Raw genomic sequence first — 24305 nt, forward strand, 5'->3', positions numbered from 1 at the left:
CTGGCAACGTTCTTTCTAACAGAGGTTCTGATGCCATTGGCCTTTCTTGCATTTATTATTTCTCAGGTTAACTGATATTTTTGCTCTTTGTTTTAGCTTTTGCCTTGTTTGCTGCCCCACTCAAAGTTGGTTTTGCAGTACTACATAATTCTTCCTTAAGTCTGAGCAGAAAGTTAAATAAAACTTGTGGTGGAGCAGGGTGAGAGCTCTTCCATATTCCAAAACCGATCTGCCCAGTAAGAAAAGGTAGATGTTGGAAGGAATCACATGGTCTCAAGATTAATTTCAGAAGAACCTTCTTTCAGACTCTCACGCTTACATCACAGCCCTTATCTTAAGGTGAATACTTTCCCTGCTTTCTCTATCTTTCTGTTAAAGATACAAGCTCCTTGGGGTGAAGAGTGTCTTCTGTGTATATGCACAGTGCCTAGCACTGAAATGTTCCTCAGTGCAAATGGCCTACAATTTTTAGAATACGTACAGGTGCATGGCACATCTTTATGATCTACTTCAGACAGTTTTAGATCTGCCTGCAAAACCACTGGGACTGCACCAAGATCTTAGGATAGACAACCTTCAAGGGAGTGCAGCATTTTAACTTCTGAGCACTTTGGCTCTTGAGTTTTTAATGTGCTTTTGTAAATTGAAGTTCATGAACTGAGAAATGTATTTTAATCACATTTCTTCTTGCTTTTCTAAAGTCCTCTGTTAAGTCTGTTTGCATTTCTGAGTAAGCCATAAAAGGAGCAGATGCTATTTTCTTACTGTGCTTTAACTCTGCATTGTGTGTTTGAAGAAGCAGTGTGACAAACGCTTGAAATTGAAAGTTCCTCTGAAAAAAAATTACTTCTATAAAAAAAAATAATAAAATTTCTTTTCTTCCTGCATGCTCAGGAGATCTCTGGTTCATGCACATGCTCTCTTATCATAACAGTACATTATACTTATATCTGTAAAAGGCAACAGCTGTGTCATCTTATTACAATCATGACTGAGAAACTGTGTCACCACCAAGGTTCTTGGTGTTTGAGAAAATGTCAGCTATAGAAAACTTTTCAGTAGACAAATGTTAGTGAGATATTAAACTGGTCTTGGTGGACAGAACAAGGGCATAATGTTTGTCAGTTTCTAAAGTCACACAGATCTCAAAAAGGTATTGCATTTCTTTTTTTCATCATCACCCCAGAGTTGTTTTATTTGCAGTGAATGTTACTTCATTTTTGTGGAGATGGATGTATTTGTCCTGTAAGAACAAACAGTTGAGTAGCTGGTCCTAGGTCTCCTTTTCAAATAACGAGAAAGTGTCATTGACCAAGTTGATGCCTCACTTTAACATTCCTCCTGCTTTCAGTCTTGAGGTGACTACTTATCCTGCATGTGGCTTGCTGAACCTGTGCTTTTAGAGAAGTATAGGAAGTCTGAAGCACATGAAATCACCAAGATACTAAACAAGGAAGCCCAACAACTTTTTTACCCCCATCCCCATTGCATTCCTGTTTCTTTCTGAGTAACAGTTTTCAATATAATTTTCTTGATAAGCAAACACCAGTCATTAACTAATTAACGTATATAATAGCTCAGCATTGGTCCCTTAAGGATCCTACGATGAAAAATGTGTCTTATTAATCCGTGTTTTGGTCAGCTTGTTCACTGGTCGAACATCAGTTGTGGTAGGATTTTGAGGTTCCAGGCAATGTCTGTTGTCACGGAATTTTATGAGTAGCTAGAATGAGTTTGTACTTTTCTTGTGGAATGCTTATTGGGATAAAAGGTACACTGACTGTAGCTTAGAATTACTTTCAATTCTTTGTCCGTACCTTCAGGAATTTGTGAAGAGAAGCAGCTATTGCTTGGATGATTGTAACATATCTTGATTGCAAAGCAATGTCTGCTAAAAGCAATATTTACACAAATAAAATTCAGTTTTAACAGTACACTATTACTTTGATTTGCTGATTTTTCTCTCCCCACCCTCTGCCCTCCTTTATTTCGTTGTACAGCAGTGAGTGCTGTTGACTCAGTTTTTTGGCAAGTATGATTATCATTTGTTATCTGTTCTACATAGGATTCAATCTTAGGGTTTTTTTTTTCATTTTTCTTTTCTCAGACTTATGCATCTATTGGTATGCAGCATTTGCCTGTGTGTGCATTTCAGTTGTACTTTTTGTAGTACAGTAATCCTCAAATACATTGAGAAAATGATTGATTCTTCTGCAGTTCCCTAGCTTTAGTATGAATGCATTACATATTATCTTTCTCCTTCAGAACAAATATTGTAGCTTTTTGGATTGGGAGTCTGATACTTTGTGCATATTATTTAGCATTTTCCTATCTCTAATCTTATAGTGTATTCAATTTCACGTGTAGAGAGTTGGATGAATAATTTTTCATACATATAGATAAAATGTGCACACACCCACCTCTGAAAAAGGGGTAATATTGACTTAGAGACACGTTAATTAATGAGCTGTTTCTACTTTCCATGCCAGCGCAAACAGGTGGCAATGCAGATACATCGTTATACATCACTGTAATTTTTCAAAACATGCATTTTCTTTTTCACACCTGAGCAGTTGCACAAGTGTACATATAGCTGCTGCTCTGAATTTACTGTGACTTGGGATTCAGTTAGAATGTGTGTTTAGATATTCTGCATGCAATGTTCTGTAGTAACTCTTTGTGAGTCTTTGCAGGTCTCCATATTGACAATTTATTCTTTCCATTAAACTGGTAAAAATTAATATGTCAAACAATAATTTATGTAACAATGTTCTGTTAACTAATTTCAGCTTTAAGTTTCTAACGGCTTTTGCAGCAACCAAAAATCCGTGTTTTAAACAGTACATACTGCTTCCCTACCCCCAGAGAGTAATGTGTGATTATAAAAAAAGAAACACAAAACCAAACAAACCCACTCCCCATCCCCCAACAAACCACAAATGGGCAGTGAAACATATGGCCCTCTAAAGGGACTAGTTGTAGACATACCACTGTCTTCTAAGCCACAGACAAAAGCTGGGAAATATGATTTGAAGTTCTACTGGTTTTGGCTGTGATAGAGTTTATTTTCTTCATGGTAGCTGGTATGGTGCTACATTTTGGATTTGTGTTGATAAGAAAGGGGTGGGTTTAGTTATTGCTGAGCAGTACTGAAGTCATGCCAAGGCCTTTTGTCCTTCTCACCCTGCCCTGCCAGGGAATAGGCTGGAGATGGGCAAAAAGCTGGAAGGGTACGCCACTGGGACAGCTGAGCGATTAAAGGGATATCCCAGACCATACAGCAGCATGTGCAGCAATAAAAGCTGAGAAGGGGAAGGAGGAGGAAGGGAAGATGTTGAAAGTGATGGTGTTTGTATTCCCCAGCCACCATTAGGTGTGACAGAGCCCTGCTTTCCTGGAGACGGCTGGACACCTGCCTGCCGATGGACAGCAGTGAATGAACTGCTTTACTTGCGTGTGCAGCTTTTGCTTCACCTATTAAACTGTCTTTATCTCAACCCACGAGTTTTCTCATTTACCCTTCTGATTCTCTCCCCCACCCTTTTGGGGGGAGGTCAGTGAGTGGCTGAGCTGCTCACTGGGGTTAATCTGTGGCAGAAATTCAGTCCTGATTCTGAAAGGGAGTCAAATGTATTTTTTGGCATGTTTACACCAAAGGCAGCACAGCTCAGTGCGTGCAGCTCCTCACACCGAGGATATGAGTTATGTTCTCTTACATGTACCTGGAAGTGTAGTGTGTAGTCATTAACTGGTTTGTTCTGTCCAAGCCAAGAGCATAAGAACTTGCTTGAAAACTTGAATGAGGGACAGAGAAGAGCGAGCAACTTGAGGAAGACCAGGTCTCTTATCCCTAATTCTTCTGTTGATTTTCATTTTTTGGTGTTTTCCCCACCGCCTGCCCACATCCCCTTAGGTCAAACCTGGAGGGGAAAGAAGCAGCAGCACTTGTTACTTCCCGTCTTCCTTGTCCCTTGCACCTCCAGGTTTCAGTCTAGCTGTGGAAATGGAGACTGAGATGAGCTAGCTGAATTTCACATTAGCGGGAAACATGAGTTCTTGATTTAGTGCAAACTTCGGTTTTCAGACTTCCCTGAAAACAGAGCTCAAGGGGAAAAAGGTTTTCAGAATCACAGGCTCTTGATACTCCTTACTTGATTTAATTGGACATAACGACATAATTAAATTTTTTTTGTGCAAGTAAATCTTCAAAGTGTGGTTAATAAGTTGGAGTCTTCTGCTGTAATGGACTGAGTTCTGAAACAGTTCAACCACCACAAGCTGACTGTGCCACTTAAGTCAGAGGAAAAAAAATCAGTTTTAATCAGGTTTTTTCCCCCATTTTATGTTTGTGTCATCAGAACCTGTACTGAATGAACCACATACTTCAGATGTCTTCTAGGAGCTTGGAAAGACCAGATTTGCCTTTGATAACCACTTTGATTTCTTGGAGTTTTTAGCCTCTTTGAAGCTTTCAAGATGGTTCAGATCTCCAGGTGACCTGCAGAGTGAAGTGCTCTGCTGCATTTTGCACTATTGTCACCTTTTGTCTGCCTCCTTGGCCTGGGAATCTGTTTTTTTTGACTCTTCTTCAGCAGATTGTGGTCATCTGTGCAACTTTCTGTTTGTTTTGTTAAACAAAGGGAAGGGTACTGTGTTGTCTTAATCTCTCCCACATTAGTTTTTAGATGCTTGTTTCTTTCTTCATTTGTTGTGTGCTTAAATATTTAAGCATGTTGTGAGGTCTTTTAAGGATTATGGCACATGCAAGATGTGTTTGGGTTGATGTTCTGGGCTAAATACCTACAAGGAGCAGATTTGAGTGAGCGGGAGGGTAAGTTCTAGACCTGGGTACTTCAGTAGGTTATCAATACCCCAAGCCTGAAAGTTATAAATTATTGATTAGGTATTAGCACTTTTCAATAGTAAAATGTCTTCTATCCCAGCAATAAACTGTACGTGTAGAGGACAGAGGTATGAGGACAGTTTATAACAATTATTTTCTTTTTCAGCTGAATATATCCCAGTTTAGTAACATAATTTTAAATGCCTGGAATAAACTATTTAATGAAAAATTTAACATTTAGTGGAATTTGCTTAAGAAACTGAGTAAGAAAGGTATAATTGAAACTGGAATTTGGTTTGTCCATGATCTGTCTGCTATAATGAAGTTCTATTAGTATAAACCAGTTTCATACTGTAATTGCTAAATGTCCTTCTTAACCATTCTAACAGTACAACTTAAATGGCTTCAAAGGAAAGTGAATGTCTACCCAACATAGTTACAGTGCTAGCTCAAGCAAGCAAAACAAAGAAGAAAATAAGTCAAAACCCATAGACCTGAAGCTTAAAAATGAGCCTTGAGTGATATTGCTCCTAATAATTGGATAAGAGATTGATAAGTCAAGACATTACATATTGTCTTTGCATTTTTTCAATGCTAATAAAATGATACAGGGCAGTAGAATCACTTGTGTAAGGCCAAGTACAAGATCTTTGTGGACATTCTGTAAAGATTCGCTCCTGGAATCTGTCCCCTGCCATTCAGTGTGTCTCTGATTCAGAAAACAGGAAAACTCTGAAATTTATCTAATGCTATAAAACTCTTGGGCAATGACAGTATGGTGCCAACTGCAGGGTATGTAAGCACTTGAGTCACTTCAGAGAAACTGGGATTCTTTCATCCTTATAAAGAAATGCATATAAGCTTGTCTGTTGGGCTCTTGTTTACTCCAGGCTAGAGTTTTGCCTGAACAAACCTGATACATTGTCAATGTATTCCCAGGATTTCTTGATCCACACAGGTTTAAAGATGATAATAGCTTGCATTTTAATTCTCATTTTTAATATGTAATATTTGACGAGAGTGATACTGAACCTTTTTGTATGTATGAATTGCATTGTGTCGTCTGTTTAGACAAGTGAGGTGATTGAACATTACAAGGCAGGGATTGCAGTAATCTGAGCTTCAGAAGTACTCAAATTGTAGCACACCCGTTCGGCTGTGACAAAACCAAAATTGCAAAGGGGAAATTGCTTTTTCAAGATGATTGTACACTGAATCCGAGACTTGGAATCCATATATGATGTTAATCAGCATCTTTGTGGGCTGTAAAATGGTACATCTGTAGTGTGACATACACTTTAATAAATGTATGTATAAATCATACACATAAATCAAGTAATAAAGTGGTGACAAAAAATAATATTACCCTTTTAACATAAGTTACTAATTATCTAGTGTCCAGAAATAGAAATATCTCAAGATAAATCTAGTAAAAGAATTTTCAGTTGTGGTCAGTCCTTTCCGTTTCTGCTATTTTAATTTGTATTTATTAGTTAAAATACAAAAGTCCCCTTCTAGGTGCAGCTTTGAAAAAAAATTGTCCTGAGGTTTTTAGTAAGAAACCAGACCCAGTTGTTGGCTACTGTGTTGTCTGCACACACTCCTGTCCATGCTCCTGTCAAGCCTCAGGGCTGAGTTCTTTCTCTCTCCTTTCCTGCTCTGTAGCATGCTGCTGCCTCAATTATATAGTCATTGATTGTTGGGGTTTTTTAATATTCTTTTTTTAATTGGAAAATGTCAGATCAGGTTCCCCTTATTTATAACACTTTTCTCAGCTATATATCAAATTTGCTTGCATAAAAGCTTTCTATCGTGGCTTCTTGTGTTGTGCATTGTGGGCCCTGAGTCTCCTTTAATATGATTCATACTTAGTCGTAAGGACAGTTTCTCTTCTCAAACAAGCAAATCCAAGAAACTTGTCAACGTGGAGAAGTTGTTTGTCAGAGTCAGTTTTGAAATGCAGCACTAAGCATCTTTAAAGCTCTTGTATTATGATCTAAGACCTTGAAAAAGAGCAAAGAACATAAGTAATTTCTTTTTTAAAAGGTGGCAATAAACCAAGGTACCATTATTCAGAAATATATTACATTAGAGAATATCTGAAAACACATTTTCTTGTGGAAAAGATTTTCTTTTTAAAATTCTAGTAGCTGAAACATTAAACTGATGGGAATAAATAGCTTATTTGTCTCAAGTGTCCAAATGAACTATGTAGAAAATCTATTTTGGCTAAACAAAGAACAGATGGTAAATAATGTGATTGCATTAAAATGACTATGATAGTAGTCACCACATAAAAATGAGCAGTGCGCTGCATTTTTCTGAAGTCTTTGTGTTATAGTCTGGGGAGAAGAAATATCACAAGAGAATGAGAGCAAGTCCCTTATCATTTCTTTTATTACCTTCACAGAAATTGGCCTTATTGTAAGCATATGCGTAAAAGAGAGGCTACAATGTCATAATGGGCAAGGATCATTTAGAGAAAACATTACCGTTGTCATTTGCTTTGAAATCTTTGAATGCAAATGAACACAAAGGATGCTTAATAAATACTTGGAATGAAAATGTTATTGTTACATGAATACAAAAGGTCTGTTATTCTAATACTTAATTAACCAAGTGTTTTAAAGTGATTTTGTACATTCCTGGCAGCACTTGGCACAGATTTAAACTCCCTGTGATGCTGTCTGCTGCTCTGGTTCTGGTCCCTCTACCATTTTGAAAGCAGCCATTCACATGGATTCTCCAAAGGGTTTGACAGAACAAAGCACAAAGCAGTTTGACATAACACAACCAGTATTTTTCTCCTGTTTCCTATTGGAAGAAGGGAAAAGGGCAACTTAGAGGAAAGCTAAAGTTAATTTTCAAAGTTTTGTTACCTGTTGAGGGTTAAAAAAAAAAAAAAAAAAAAAAGTACGGTGCTCTTTGAATCCTTTACAGGGATCCCTAACCCCAGCTGCAGGGACAAGAGAGGAAGAAACCGGAGTTTTTTCTGTTTCCTGAGGTAACTGTGCTCCTAGTGACTTCAGGATTTAAAGTTAGGTGCCAAGCAGAACCAGATCCTAAAGACCTGAACTTTATTTCTTCGAGGCTGTTGGAGGGCTGGATAGAGCCAGAACAGAGCAAAACCAGAGACTGGCCCCAGGTTTTCCAGGTGAAGTTTTTCATTCAGCTGGGGCCTCTCTGTGCCTGGCTGCCGTGACCTGGAACAAAAGCATCCCGCGAGCGATGCCTTGTTCATTTGTCAGGAGCAGGGAGTCGAGTCAGGGGGTTTTGCCAGTGCCTTACTTGGCATTCTTTTATTATTGTTTTTTTAAAGGGTGCTTGAAATGTATCCAGGTGACACCCAACACCTGCATTTCTGAGAATGTAAGAATAGGAAGACTTTTAATGGTTTGTGGTGTTCTGATTATTTTTTTCCTCCTCTCTCCATTTGGTGTTATACAATTTCAGGTGTTACTGGTTTGGGTTATTTCTGGAGTGCTTTCTGGGAGGGAAGAGAGCAAAAGGCAATTTCATTACTCTTTGTTTTTAAAAGCATTTAAATACTGCTGCTTGGAAAGCATTGTGCTGTGAAGAATTTTGCATTACGTTTGCTTCATTACGCTTTTTGTCTCTTGCCTTTCTGTGATGGGAAAGATGCTAGAAAAATATGCTAATAGAAAGTTTAGTCGTTTGGTATTGGACATATCTGGAAGAAAATTCACTTCCTTGCAGTCAGAATCTCTTTTTAATACTTGAAGATTGCTGACATGGAACAAGAATTATATTTTTTTGAGACAAATGGTATGACTACATCTTTTATGAGTGGAGAAATAGAATAAGGCTTTAGAATTTCATTGTGGTCTGGTAACAAATATCTGGAAAGGGATGTAGAGGTATTTTTGACAGAAAAAGCCTCTGAAATACTCTTGCCATGCTAGTGTGCAGATTCTCACCTCCTGGATAGTCTAGCATACTTGGGAGTTTTTTCTGACTCAAGACCTGTACTGTACATACCATCCAGCACTCATCCCAGCACAGCTTCCTGCAGAGCCCTCCATGTGCTTCAGTAAGTTTGATCGTCCTTACCTTCGGCGTGGGAAAACTCAGTGTTGCTGTAATAGCAGAATGCTCTTGATGTCAACATTGTGTAGGCTTCCCGTCCTTTTTCTGTTTGGTGATTACGGTGTGATTTTGGAGACCCTGACACCCCACTGCACTTTGGTGGTGTGGACAGGCACGCAGCTGGGCGCTTCCAACAAACCAGTGATGCCTGCACATCCAGATTCTCACTTGGCGCTATGTATGTGTGCACCCTATTCTGTTGAAAGCTTATGGATTTATGTCAGGTCAGAAAGAAGTTCAAAATTTCCCCATTTATGAAATCCAAGAAGCAAATCTAGGTGCTTTCTGCCAGAGCAGGACTTTTCTTTAATCATGTGCACAAAAGCAAAGCTGATTGAAAGAGACTGCTGAAAAGGAAAAACTGGTTATTAGGCACACTGGCCTTGGAATTGTTTTTGCCTTTGTATTGGATCAGAAATACCAGAAGTAGCAGGCAATTAACTCTGGAGAGATGCAGTGTACTTTATTACTTTGAACCAGATGAGATTCTGCTGTGGTATAGGTCTGCATTCTGTAAGGTTAATGTGAATAACAGCTTTCAATTTCAAATCAGACTTAAGAAAAATAACAAGGACTGGTGAGTGTAAAAAATATTGTTGGATTCTGGGCCACAATATACCAGAAAGTTCAGAGTCCTTTCACTCAAATGTGATTGCGTAAATTAGTGAATAGTGTGCTAGATTAATTCTCATAAGACTTCAGATCTGTATGAATATTTCCTTGGTTTGTTGAGTAACTTTCAACTTGTTTCACTTCTTATTTTATTTTTTTATTATTATTATATTTTTAATGTATTTATTTTATATACAACTTTGTTGTTACATTAACTTACAAAGCCAAAGAGAATGACATACACAGTTTATATTGTTTGTGATTGGTGAAAAAGACAAATGTTATCAGAGATACACATCATGCATAATATCATGTGTTTGATAATTCTGAGTGATTACAAAGGAAATAATCTTAACTCTTTAATATAGTAATATATTTTGCCTTTCTTTCAGAATTGTGGTGTTTGTTGTTGGGTGGGTTTGTTTTTGGTTTTTTTTCCTGTGAAAGGAATGCATAGATCTTGTAAGTGGCAATACTGTACCTTTTCCTCCTGCTCTTACTTTAAAGAAGAGAGGAACTTGTTCAGGAACAGTGCTGTTTAGAAAATCGAGGCTGCTTTAGAAATATGATAATTAAGGGAACAGTTGTCAGAAGACAGATCTGTGTCTCTCAGTTTTGAGGTGTTTTATGGCCGTACAAATAATTGAAACTTTCAAAGAAAGGCATAATAATACACCCTTAAATTACTAAACATTCTAGACTCAGATTCTGCTTTCTCATATGCTGTTGTGTTTTGGGAAGGTTTTTAATAAAAAGTGAGATTGTACAAATGCAAACCTGAGGTAAACGATAAATTTTCAGTCCTTGTGTTGGTAATATGTGCAGTACCATTGAAATACCACACTTGCTTTTTTATGTCTCTGTTTGATTAAGAAAGTTAAGAAAATAGGTTCCACTGAGAACATTACATACTATATTTATTGTATGATCTTTACTGCACTTTTTCCTTCTTGTGGTTCATAATCGTAATACTGCTTAATTTCCATACGGTTCTTCAGGGCAAGTATTTTCCTTTAGAGGCAATTTTTATAACTTTACTATACCCGTTATCTTAAATCCACAACGCTCTTTGAGTAGACAAGTACCATGAGAAAATACTGTAAAATATTCTTTTTAGCAAGAAGATCACAGAACAATGTACAAAGTGGCTGCGAAAAAAAACCCAAAACCAAAAATCTGATTTATTTATTTTTATGTATCACTTGCCTTTTCATTAGAAAAAATCAGTAGCATTTAGTTTCAAGTAAGGCCTTCAATTAGTATTTATCTAACTATAAGTATCTAATTATATTGTAATTAATTCATTTTTCTAATTGCTTAATTTAAAGTGTAACTGGAAAACCTTCTGTTTGGGTAAGTTTGGGGCAAGTAACAGGAGAAAAGTCTGATAGCAATTAAAATCAAGATAGATATACCACCCTGTACGTATTGACTTCTAGGGCCACGTAGCATCATGTACTTTCAGCACGGACCACTGGAACTGGTAAATAGGCTAGGGTTAATTTTTTTTATGTAAATCCAGCATTTAGGTGCTCTCAATAGTTCTCAGACTTAGTTATGAAACATAATTACTGAAAATGACATTAAATCCCTTGAAGTAAACACCAGATAAGGTATGAAACAAAATGCAGTCATCTGATGTTTTGGTTTTGCAGCATTCATGAAGTACACTAGGTGATGTGACTTGAATCATTAGCGTTGGATTTTTGGATATCACACCCTTTTTTGCCCATACAGGGGAAGGGGGGCAAGTCACTGTGATATTTGCATGATTTCAGTGCTTTGATGTTCTGTGAATATAGAAGTAAGGTGAGGGTGAGTTATGCTATAGTAAAGAAAATGCTAATGTTTTCAGTGAAGTTCAGGTCTTACTGGGTTTTGTTGTGCAGTCATAAACTTACATCAGAAGAATTAAAAATCTGTCTTCATAAACCAGCTTTCTCTTTAGTATGGAAATTTTCATTGTGACTGTGGGATAAAAGTTAGAGCAAATTCTGATTCCAGCTTTTTAAAAGGTTCAGGGGTCAGCCTGTCAGCCATCGTTGAGAGATACTCTGGATTTTATTTATCATTATGAGAAAGATAAACACTCAGAATTTATTTTGGTACTTTAAGTGCAGCTAGTGTGAAGAACAAGAAAATCATAACACCAGCTATTTGTGATTCTGAAACAGTGCTACCAGCTACACAACTGTCCAGTTGATTTTTCACTTCCATAGCTGAAGACATCATTTAGTCAGTACTATATACTGCTTTGTCAGATACTTCGATAGCAATAGCAACACTAGTGCAGACACCTCTTCTAAACACCACTAATATTTACAGTATCATTCAGTATCATTTACTGTTTCAGTTTGAGGCTGTGATAAAGTCTAGGTAATTTCACAGCTCTTTGAAAATTGTTGTGAACTATGTTCATATTTTCAAAATTAAATTCAACTGAATGATTTAATCGGTGGTGGGGCCAGCTAACAGTTACTCTGAATCATATTGTACTAGAGGATTAATAATGAAAAGAAAAATTATTGTAAGCTCAAAATTTATTTATTTTTAAAAAAATTCTTGAAATATTTGCAGCTGGGAGATGGTTGAATGGCTACCTGCAGGACAGCTGTCAGTTAGTGGTGGCAATGCACATCTCTCTCTGCTCCCCTTTCCCAGCCTGGATGCAAGCTGACCTTGACAAGAGCAAGCTGCCTTGTCAATTTTAAATTCTGATTTTTAGTACACAGCTGCCTATATCACCTGATGTGCGTTCTGTCATCGCTGTGTGGATGGGAGTGCCCATGGCACTGCAGTCCTGAGATCAGCCTACTGAGGGGCCAGAAAGGAAAAAGATAATTTGTTTAGTAAAGGTTGATAATGATGCCTTTTGCTTTTGCAGGCATAGAGTAATTCAGTATGTACAGCAATACTTGAAAGGCTTTGTAACTTCTAGTCAGTGTTTTGAATTAAAAGAAGAATATTACATTAAGAACACTTGAGAGATGCATTTTCAAAAGGCCGTTTCATACTTCTAGGTGTTATGAGGCAAAGACTGAGAAGTTTTGGACACTACAATTCAAAACTTTTATCCGCTTAGTCCAGTTACTTGATAGTAAATGGTCATTAGATTGTTTAATTTCTTTTAAGGAACAGGTTTGTTTTTTCCTCTTTTATGCATACTATTTTTATTTCCCATATTGAATTTTATCTTGCATTATTAAACAAAATCATAAAACAGTCATGTCATTAAGAAGCTTGTCAACATATCTAAATTTTTTCCTTTATTTTCTGCAGATAACACTGAGGATAACTGAATATGAAAATAATAGAGAAATCCTCAATTTCTGCAGATAACAGAGGCGAACTCAATATGGAAATAATAGAGAAAACCTCAAGAAACAGAGATGTCTTAATGGGGTCCAGAGAGGAAGCAGGTACCTAATAAAAGTTGCTATCATTAATCGTGGGGGGAAAGATGCATAGAGTGTTAACTCGAGATGAATTTCAAGCAAAACATATAACTTTGACACTTGCAAGTATGTCTTTATGGAGCACTTAACCTGTGGGTTTCATTGCAACAAGGTATCATGCAGGCCAAGAGCTTAGGAAGATGAAAAGGTAGTTCGATATTTATATCAATAGTTAAAGTATCCCCTGTGCCGTTTGCTGGAATATAGATATAGATTTATAAACAAACATATAGCAGTATAAATAAACATATAATAGCATATAATGTCATAAGCCAAACAGGAGATGAGAATTGTGTGCATATTATAATATTAATAGCTACAAAGTATTTTAACTTTTCTCAGGCAGGGGAAGTAACTTTTGTGAGAGCTGAGACTTAGAGTTAAATGTATAATCCATTACTGAAATTTTTGTTTCTATACTGTGGAACTTTTTCGTAAGCAAATTCAAGCTGTGTGCACAAATGCCCATACTTGTCTGCAGTTCAGTGGATGAGAAGTATAGACTCAGGTGAGCAGATCTCTGTATGTTTGGCCCCGAAAGCTAATTTATGCCTCTGTTGTGAATGGTTTGGTGACACTTACTTTTCTATTGAAAATAACACCCCTGAGTTTTTCACTGGTTTTTTGGCATTGCGCTTTCTGTCAGGAAAAAAAAAAATAATGTTCAGAATTTGTACATAAATAAGGAACGCTATTAGTAAAATAATAGAAAGAAGTTTATATGATTATTACTAATTACAGAACCATATATTCCAAAACTAAAACAACAAACACCCCAACAAACCCACAGAATCCAAACCGTATGTTATAAGATATTACAAAACAGAAGAGAGATTTCCTAAGATAAGCACATTCTTCCTTCTGATGAAACAACCTATTACAGCGTAGTTGGTGTGATGATGTGTGTTGCTGGTGTCTTCAAACTGTGCTGCTACCATGAGTCCAATCTGAACGATGCTGATGGGATCAGCCCTCCTGACGAAGCCGTGCCCTGCGGGGTGATCCGTCCCTGGCTTACCGCTGGCAGTGGAGTTCTCCACCTGTGCAAACTGAGAACTGGACCTGCCTTTAGGGGAATGTGCTGTAGAATAGTCCCTCCAGAGAAGGAATGGATGCCTGTTTGCCTGGAGAAATAAAACTGTCAAAGAAAAGTAGAGAAGAGCTGTCTGTTGCCCAGAGGGATGAAAACTTTTCTGATTATCTTCATGATTTTGGAGACAAACATGATAACTACACATGCCTTTCTTCATACTGTTTCTTTGACAGCATGTTTGGTCATGTTTTATGAACTAATATTTTCTGGCTGTGGAACACGTTCATATATGCTAGATTCAGTGTCAACATTCCAGGGTTGGCAACAGTAGAAATTAATTTGTCAAACCATGCTAATGTGTAGTTTAATTTCATTGTGAAATGGTGTTTAGGGGCCAGCAGAACCCACTAACGTATTTTTCCATCCCTTCACAAGAAATTATTAGGTTAATATAATGAATTGCTTTAACTTGGAGCTGTTGTCCTGTTGTAACTTGATGGGAGACTGTTGATTATTGAAGTATAAATGTGACTTAGGTTAACTTGGACTAAAGAATTTTTATCAGTCATAGTTCCCATAACACTTATGTGATGATTCTGCATAGCGTGGGAAATGAGCACCAGTTGCTCGCCTTACTTGCATGGCTATGTTTATGGCTCTTTTTTGAAAAGTAAAATGGTAGCTATACCGAAATAAAGTTAAATCAGGAGTAGCAGTTGGTACAGATTACTTTGACTTTGGAGAAGTACATAGAACGGCCATTGTTAGACTCTAACAGTTAAGACAGGAGAAAACAGCCCAGGTACTGTTCTGATTGAGGCTTGTTTCTCCACTCTGAGGCTTGAGCAAAATTATTGGCAGAAGCGAACGGCGTTCCTATCAGTGAACAGGATCACAAAGAAAATTCAGAGCACTGTTATCTGACGGTGCTTTGCTCTAATACAGATGGATCAATTCTCAGAATTGATCTCTCAAGTACATTCTGTTGCATTATCAGTAATTTATTTTAGAGCAGTATTTTTATCACATGAATGAAGTCAGGATAAAGACAAATCTCATGATGGTTTCTGCAAGGAGATGCCTTAGTTTCTGCTGAAATTTGGTACCATATTAAAAATGTCAAGTTGGTCCAAAAGAATGCCTGTGTAACAGGCTGTTTGAACCCTTACTGGGCACAGCAGACCACGTGTAGTGAAAGAAATAAGAGCCTGGAAGAGGTTTGCAGGAATACTTTCATTTTAGTAAAAGTTAATCACTTGAAGAGTGATGATTAAAATGATAATTACCTGTATTTTTTCCACTACCTGACATTCAAGTGGCAAACTGAATGTATTTTCCAAGAATAAAGTATGTAATCATATAATTAAAGAACCATGCCTGAAGGAATAAAATGGGAACTGCGTATAACCTTACATTTGTGCCAGTGCACGCTTCTAAATTTCTTACTTTCTTTTGGTGCTGTCACTGATCTGATGGCTCATACATCACTCATGTATAAGCTTGTATGGCTGACTGTTGAAAGTGCATTTAGATATATAGGATGGGATATATCATGTGATATATGCATATATAAAGAATAAAAAACGTTATATATTGTGCCTGTAAGAATTTCTAGAAATATTTAATATTGTAATAATTCTGTTTTCAATTGTTTATGTTGTCAGATGTTTTTCCTCCTGCTTTATTATTTGTAGAATGAAGGGAAAGAATAGAAAGTAAGGTTTTGACCTGCTGTGTGCTTCTGAAACTGTCGATCTCTGCATTCATAGCCAATTTAAGTAGTGATGACCAAGTAAGATTGTGTCTGAACCAAGCGTGCTGTTTGCCCTCCTCTGTGTGAGGATGAGGGGCTGATTGATGATCGAGTGGGCTAAAGGCAGTGGGAGAGGAATGGGACAGAAGGGTTGAACTTGCTTTTCTGGTAAACTGAGAATTAAACCTGAGCCTTCACATTTTTCTTGCTGCACAGTAACAACTGTTTCCCAACAGTCACTCCATTAGTTGAAAAGGCAGACCTGAATATTTGAAACCTGCAGACTGGCTGAAGCTGGGATCAGTCTGGCTCTGTATGCAGACAGCTTTGTATGCGTGAGGGGGCATCAGAAAAAGTATTCATGTTATAAGTTTCGAGATAAAATTAGGAAATTCTAGAAGGAGTCAGGTGACCATATTATGACTTCCTCATGATAAAATTCTTACATCCCTAAGTGTGAAAGAGACTGAGTCTTCTTGCAGGCTGGAGCAGAGCTCTTGCCTTAAATAAGCCATTGCTTATGGCATTTCTGTTGCTACTCATGTTTTCCAAATACTGAATATTCTGTCAAAATACAGATTTGAATTATAAAATGAGGTTATTTCTGGCTTAAAAAAATATGAATGCAATTGTAAAGAATTAAGTTCTATATTGGTTTTGCCACTAAATTATGTATTAAAGCAAGATGTTTTCATCTGGTCACAGAATGTGCTGTACAGCATTAGACACTTGTGACTAGATTTGCTCAGCACCTAAATGCTAAGGACTGGTTGAAATAATGTTCGGTAGCTGAGCTTTAACATGCAGAGCACTAAGTTCTTGTGGCTTGAGTTTGATTTATACATAATATTTGTGTCTAGTCTTAGTGGTTTTATTCTTCACTCTACCTCACTTCTGTGCATGACAAGGAAAAAGGGGTAACAGTACTCAAACTCCTGTGCCTTGGTGAAGATGAACTAGTATCTAAATGCACTGTGACTGGAATAATACAGAACTCTGAAGGGGAAATATTGCCTGACTGTTGGATTTTAATAGTGTTTGATAGGTATGGTCTAGTTCCACAGGAAATATGAAAATAAAACTAACGTATAATGTTTATCAAGTGAAGTAAGTTGAACATGGATTATGTCACTATACATATGTGTATTTGTGTAAGCACGTGTCGAAGATGCAGATTTAACATACAAATAAACTCAATTTTAGCACTCCATGTTACAGGAATTTGTAATATGACTCATTTGAAATCACTTCTCTGTAAATGAGGTGTAATAATGTCAACTCAATAGCACAGATGAATTGCTAGAATTACTTTTCTTTGAAATTTGTGGAGCATCACAAACTTACATGACTACTTCTACTGTAGCCATCTAGTCATGTGTTTTGTAGGAACTTTTTTCTTCATGTTATGGGTTTTAGAAATACGACTATTAAATTGAGCATTAAAAAACCTTCTGTCCTTATAATACAGACATTTATCAAATTGTTCAGTGCCGTCTTTTTCTTTCCCACCAGATGTGCCTTCAAATCTTCCTGAAGCAAAAATATTTTTTTTAAAGTTACTTTTTTTTAAGTATAGCAGTTGTATACACCTGCCTAACAAGATATACTATATAAGAAAAGTTTTCTCATGGTCCTTTGACAGTAAGGAGCTGACATACTGAAGCCTTGTTTCCATGATTTTGTACTGTCCCTGTACAGTAGCTGTGGAGCACTTTCCCTGCTCTCCTGTATGTCTCTCTTCCTTTCCTGTATCTTCTGCTCCTTCCTCTAACTGCTGGCAGGGCAGGAGTCAGCAAGTGCATCCCAGCAGCCGCAGCCTGTTGCATGCAGTGGGCGAGCAGCTTGGCTAGTAAGTCCATGTGCCGGTTGGCCAGCTGCCGGAATGGACAGAGCATGAGCTGGTAGTTGACACCTATCTCACGTTTAGGATGGGTAATTTAGGGAGGCACTCTCTCCTACCCAATTTGCATTCATTTCTTAGCACTTCAGCATTGTTGAGATTTACTTAACCAGCAGGTTGGAGGCCTTGAGACAATATATGCCTCCATTCCTTGAGCTTCATTTGCTTAAAGATAGATATGCACACGTATATGTGAAGCTACCTTTCCTTTGAGAAATTTTTGAACTTGAAAATGAAAGATTTTGGAACTACTTATTTTAAGTATTTTGGAAATACTGTCTTATCTCCCCCCACTCCCCACATATAGTGATTTTGATTAGAGCTGATGTAAAGTAAGTTTTGAAAACCACATTTTTATGCTAAGGAATATAAAGCTTGCAGTATAGGGTGGTTAGAGAATTAACTATGAGAAAGTTTCCATTGTTTCAGGAAGCTTTTCAATAAAGAAGTTGCTTTTAATTGTAGCGAACTGTTCTGTGGTTATATATTAAAATGCATTGCTTTGGTTTGCCATTGGTGAATGTAACGTGAATTCAAAATATGTCTATTTTGAGATCTCCGAATGAAGGCTTCTTCAGAAGCAAAGCTCTGAAGGTAGAGGATTCTTCTTGACTGCCAAACATTTACTGCCTGTGACAAGTAAGCCTGCACCGGTCACTAGATGCAGCTGGGGAAAGAGAAGAATCTCAGAGCCCTGAATACTTCATCAGTTATGTTGAATTGTTTGTGTAATTGGATCCTGTGACGATCCAGCTCCACCCTTGCCCTGAACACTCCGTTCCTGCCAGAACAGCTCTGCACACAAATGATGTATTATAGATTGTCGGTAGAGATGGTCCCCATGGAAAGCATTAATTGAAGACACACTAGTTATTTCCTAAGTGTGCTCCAGGAGCACTATCCTGTTGTGCTCTCTTTTCAGTCTTGTCAGAATATGTCCAGGCTGATGTTCCAAACAGTCGGTGACTCAGAACAAACCAAGTACAAGAATATTATGGAAGAACAGAACAACTGCTGCAGCATTTGTGAGTGAGAGAATCAGTCTGGCCACCTTTTAATAATTTTCTTTTTTTGCATCACTGGAGAGCTTATCGTAAAACTTAACTATTATGTTTGTCAAGATGATGGAGCTGACTTTATGTGGCATAGAGCAAGATTAGCTCTCCAAGATTAGATCTCAGCAAGATTAGATCTCCAAGAATGGTTAGATGAAATAATACACAAGTAATTAGTGCCAGTCCTGAAAACCTGGTGTTCCCCCCCCCCCCCCCCTGCCCCGCCCCCCCTCTTGCTCCTGAATAGTATTATCTGCTCATAGGAAATACAGATTCTAGTGACCCTGTCTATCATAAAGAAGCTACATTTCCAAGTAAGCCTGACAGTTTCAGGAATGCTTTCACAAAGTGCTTACAGTGTAAGCTATTGATTCAGAGAACAGTAGGGCTGGGACGGATGGACATTTCTGGAAAATGTGGTCCTCTGAGCTGGAAATAAATTCTTCCATTCGATGCTGGATTGAAGGACAGCAGTTGGTTATATGCAGTGTTGCAGCTGATCTTAAATGACCAGCTGTCTGATGATATTTCCTAATCTTCCTCTCAGAAAAGAAGGGCATATTGCTCAATATTTTTGGTAAATGGCTGTATGATTCTCAGCTTCCTTACCACTAAATACATTTTTGAGTCTGGCTATAATAAGAAGTCCTTGCATTGCTGTCGGTGGGCTTGTCGTCTTGATTGGTAATTTCCTAGAGAAGCTAAGGACTCATTTATTTGGGAATAGTTCTTGTCACTGAACTTCAAGAGCTCTGCTGAGTGCTTTAAATATTTGGCCAGTTGTTTCAGTGTGAAAATAGGAGCTGAACATTTGAAAGTTTTGGCGTGTTTCATCAAGTTACAGTAAGAGGCATACACAAAACAAAACCTTCCACTGAACTTACTCCTTTACATAGTCAATAAAACAGAATATTACAGAGAAATTGTATTATGCAATGATAGTATTTTCCTCAACTTTTTTTTTTTTGTGAGAGGAGAGCAGGGGGAAAAAGGTTTGAGTTCTCAGATGGCTGGATTTGGTTTTGGTTTTTGTTGCATCTAGAGCATAAGCTTTTTAAGTCATCTGTGTAAGTTAGATAGGCAGCCCAAGGCTTATTTATATACAATACTGTGTTCTTTTTGTGCAAACCAGACGTAACCAAAAAGTAATGAAAAAAACTTGGTATTAAAAGCACTCTTAAGGTAACCAAAATATTTTACAATATTGATAATTGCAGAGCAGCTTTTTAACACGCTGCTCATCTGCCTGCCACAATTTTTCAGCCCACTGTTTGTTTTGCCAAAATGGAGCTGACAATGGAAAAATATTTCAGTTAACCGCCCATTTCTTTCATCATGCTAAAGTTTTTCAGCTGTGGAAATATGGTAGAAACTTCCCTGAATGGTGTAGAATGTAAATGACAATGCTAGAGTATTTCCATGCAGGGATCCTGATGAAACACTGCTGTTCAAACATTGTAAAGAAATTGCTGCCATATGTTGTGGATATCGGATATCTTTGCCAGCTGTAAATTAGTGAAAACCCTGTGTTCTATTACATTAATTGCAGATATTTCTTCTTAAGGATAGCATTTGTTAATATATTTATAGTCCATTTGTTTTAATAAATACTAATTTTACTTCAGTGTTTGTCTGAACAGCCAGACTTGAATGGGTTATAGATCTGCTGTGTTCTTCCCTTTTAAATTGCACATTGTAGCTGTCAACCTTGTGTTAACATTATTTAAGAGAAGATGTGGTCCGTGTACGTGTGTGTGGGTTTTGGTGATTTGTTTTTCTTTTTTTTCTTTTTTTTTTTTTTTCCCCACTCTAAAAATTCTGGTGTATTTCTTTAAGCTAAGATAATTTAAACTTTTTTTAGTGCCATGGACATCTATAACTGTGTGTGTATATATATATGTGTATATATTTAACATGAAGTAAAGAACGTTTGCACTTAGTAATTTTATTCCACCTTCACTAAGCAATACTGGTTGCCCTCTTCCAATGTATTCTAATAGATTCTTTTAGGAATACATAAATCTGAGAGAATTTACTCCCTGGATTTGCTGTATGTCCTGTTATCACTGCTGTGGCTGATGCATGGTGATGTTTCCCTTTCATTCAATACAGAACAACAGTTTTGCTGTTGTTATTATTTCTTCATAAATACTAGTCTCTCATAATTCCTTGTACCTGTTCTGTGCAAATATTTAGCCTCCTTTCTTGTTTCATTTGCCATTTTTTTGGCAGTTCTTTTTTCCCCTGTGAAGTAAAATGATATTCTTGTATTTGTAATTGTTAAATTAAACAGATTAATATGAAGGTCCAGTCACTGTAACTGGGGGATGAAAATAACCTCTCCAGAGAAGGCAAGAGATTAGTATTTGTGTGGGTAGTGCAGCTTATAGCACAATACTGACTGTCTTTCTCAAATTGGAAAAATTACCTCTACGTGTAAGATATTTACAGTGGTCCTGCCTGGATACAGAGTTAGGGTTCTGGCTTCAAGCAGCTGGGTTTAATAAGCTTTCCATCCAAAAAAGAGGCTGATTGTTATGAACCGTAGGTCAGAACTTGGTTACTGAAGTTACCTCTTGAAAATGAAAACTTGTGTAGGTAGCTGATAACCAGATTCTGCCATAGCTTGGTGGAAGCTTGTAGTAGATAAGGATTTGAAGAACTGAGCCTTCTTTTTAACCAGTATGGGAGAGACTTCTTGTTCCTGGAGCCCACCCAAGCAGTTTATAAATGCCTTTCTTTATAGAAGTTGAAGTTGTAAATTCTTAATGATGTATTTCTCTCCTTAAACCATTTTTTGGTATATGAGCTGCCCTGCTGAGAACAATCGAAGCTAAAACCCCAATTTTCTTAGTTTCTGCTAGTAATTGTATTTTGGTTTTCATGTTGCTTTGTACCAACTAGCACCTGTTACAATTACACAGGTTATAAGGGACACATGACACTGTATCTATGCAATATATTGCCTAATGCTTAAGGATAACTATTGATGTTGCAGGTATGCAATTAATAGCTCTAAGAAAGTCACTGAAAAGTAATTTTCCACGGAAAGCACCAAAGTTAAAAGAAAAAATGCAGGAACTTGTTTGCAATTGGATCTTGATGTGTCAGTCTGGTCTTTAAGTAGGGCTGCTATAAATTTTCACCAGTGTATCTTGGCTTTGTGGAATGACCTGTATTTCCTGAGTCTCAAACACAAGTTCAGGTTCTTCTGATGCGTAGCGAGCTGTGTGGTTCAGTTTCCGTAAATTAGGTGCCAAGGCCCATAAACTATATATTTAAGTTCCTTTTAACACTTCTGTTTAGCTAGACACTGTGAAACTTGTGCTTTGTAAACTAAACCCCGTTTGTTTTTCCTTTCTTGATCTCAATGAATCTGAATGTCCTCTGCGTGTGACCTCTGTAACAGATATCATTCATCTTAACAATACCTAATACCTTGAAAAATGTCTTGAACAATTTAAGTTTAGATCAACTAGCTTTTTAATTAGCTGATCACAGATGCACTGGGCTGTATCCATTTTTCTCAATTATACTTATATACTAATTTCAGTAATTTTAAATGTTTCAGTCTACAGAATAAGCTGGCTTTTCTTTACATATTTTACAGATTTATTTTTATTAATTAGGCCATATTCACTGCAGAGGTTGCTGGACATGAAGGACAAGCTTTGTTGGAAGTGTTTGGCATTTGCTTTACTGTTTTCCCATTGCAGTCAATTGGCATGTCTACAAAGCAAAATGAAGGTGAAAGTGTAGACATACTTTTTGCTGCTGCTGTTACCCCTGCTAGCTGGAATTTCAAGGTTCTGCTTGCAATCATATTGCAACCCCGAGAGCTAGTATGCACTGCAGTTTTTCCACTGCAGTTGGACCATTTGTGCTGTTCAGTTTAAGGCTGTTCCTCAGATTTTACAAGCAAACTTTTGCTTTGGAGGGATAAACTTATTCAGCACTGAAATACTAGTAACTTAATAAGGATATGTGACTGTTAGCACTTTGTGAAAAATATCTTTTCAGGTGCCAGCTGTGTTGCTTCAGGTCCAGTGCTCAGAGAGTGCTTGTAGTTTTAAACTTAAAGTTGGCATATTACTTTTAGAAGAGTGTTACTCCATGTGCATTAGAAAACAGTTGTTATTAAATAGCTGAAAGTATTTGTGTGATACAGTCAGAAAACAGCATGATGTGTTTGTAGTACAGCCTGCTTTTGCCACATTAAGTTCATGTCTGGGTTTCTGATAAACCACCTTAATACATGAATGTGCAAGAAAATACCATAGAATAGTTTAAATAGCTGTGTTCTTTCTGTATAAGAAGGTATAGTGTGTTATTAAATTTATCTACACTACATCTTGGTTAAGATGCTCCACTGATCTAATTGGAATGCAAAGTTACAGCTACAGAAAATTTCAACTGGGAAGTGCCTCCATCTGCCTTTCTTACCTAGAAGAATTACTACATTGTTACTCAAAGGTGATAAACACCACGTTTAGGAGTTTTCAGCCAACTGGCTTCTAAACTCTTGACTCAATTTGAGTCTTCATCACATTTGAGACTCCCTCATAGGGCTCTCTGTGAAACAGTTTTGTTTACTTTTTAGGTAGTTGTATCTTTTCTGTATGTCAGAGACATTTTTGGGGTTTTGGGTTTTTTTTTTTGGGGGGGGGCAAGGTGAGCATTTTTATCCTTTTTTTAGAAAAAAGAAACAAGTATGGACGTAATAGAAGGTGTTCTGAACTGTGTTCAGATTTGACGTGAGCATGGGCTGGGCACCAGTGCTTTTAGATAGAACGTCTTTGTGGTAGGAGATCTCAGGCAAACGTGCCCATGTTTAGGAGACTTTGTTACTCTTCCCCCCTCCTTGTTTTTAAAACTGAGTGTTATGCGTATACCCAGAGATGTGGTAAATATTTTGTATACCTTCCCTAAATATTAGTGGATAGCTTTTGTTTTTAATTTGAAATTAAGCATAGAGGAAGAGCTTGATCTAGCTATTTTGGATAGCTACCTTACTAGGACATCCTGTAAAAGATCTTTAAAAGTAATGGTGCAGCTTCCTTGGTAATATTTTTAGGCTTGAAAATACATAATTTATTGGAGAATAAAATGTTCTGAGTTTTGACTTCCGCCCCTGCCCCCCCCCCCCCCCCAAAAAAAAAATAAAAAAATTGTATTTTTTGGGGAATGGAGTATGGAAAAGGTGATATGATTTAATGAAGTTTGTGATATATAATTATGTTACAATATCAGGAGGCGGAATAGATACATTTGACAGACGTTTGCTGTCTTGGTCAGTAGGATTTGGCTGTTGACTTACATTGGTTTCCCCCATAAACAGCCAAGTTGCAGCAAGGTATCGGGAAGGTATTTGTCTTGTGTTCAGTGGCAGGAAAAGAGCAGATGAATAGAAAAATGTACATATATGCTTACGTTATACATATCTTCTTATGTATAGTGGGTATGTACATGCACACATCCAGATGACTAATTCTTCGTCTGATCTTTCCATTTTTATCTTCTACAGGAGACGGAAGGAGAGGAGAAGGC

Source organism: Falco biarmicus, chromosome 2, assembly GCF_023638135.1.
Source record: "Falco biarmicus isolate bFalBia1 chromosome 2, bFalBia1.pri, whole genome shotgun sequence".
In the NCBI taxonomy this organism is placed as follows: domain Eukaryota; kingdom Metazoa; phylum Chordata; class Aves; order Falconiformes; family Falconidae; genus Falco; species Falco biarmicus.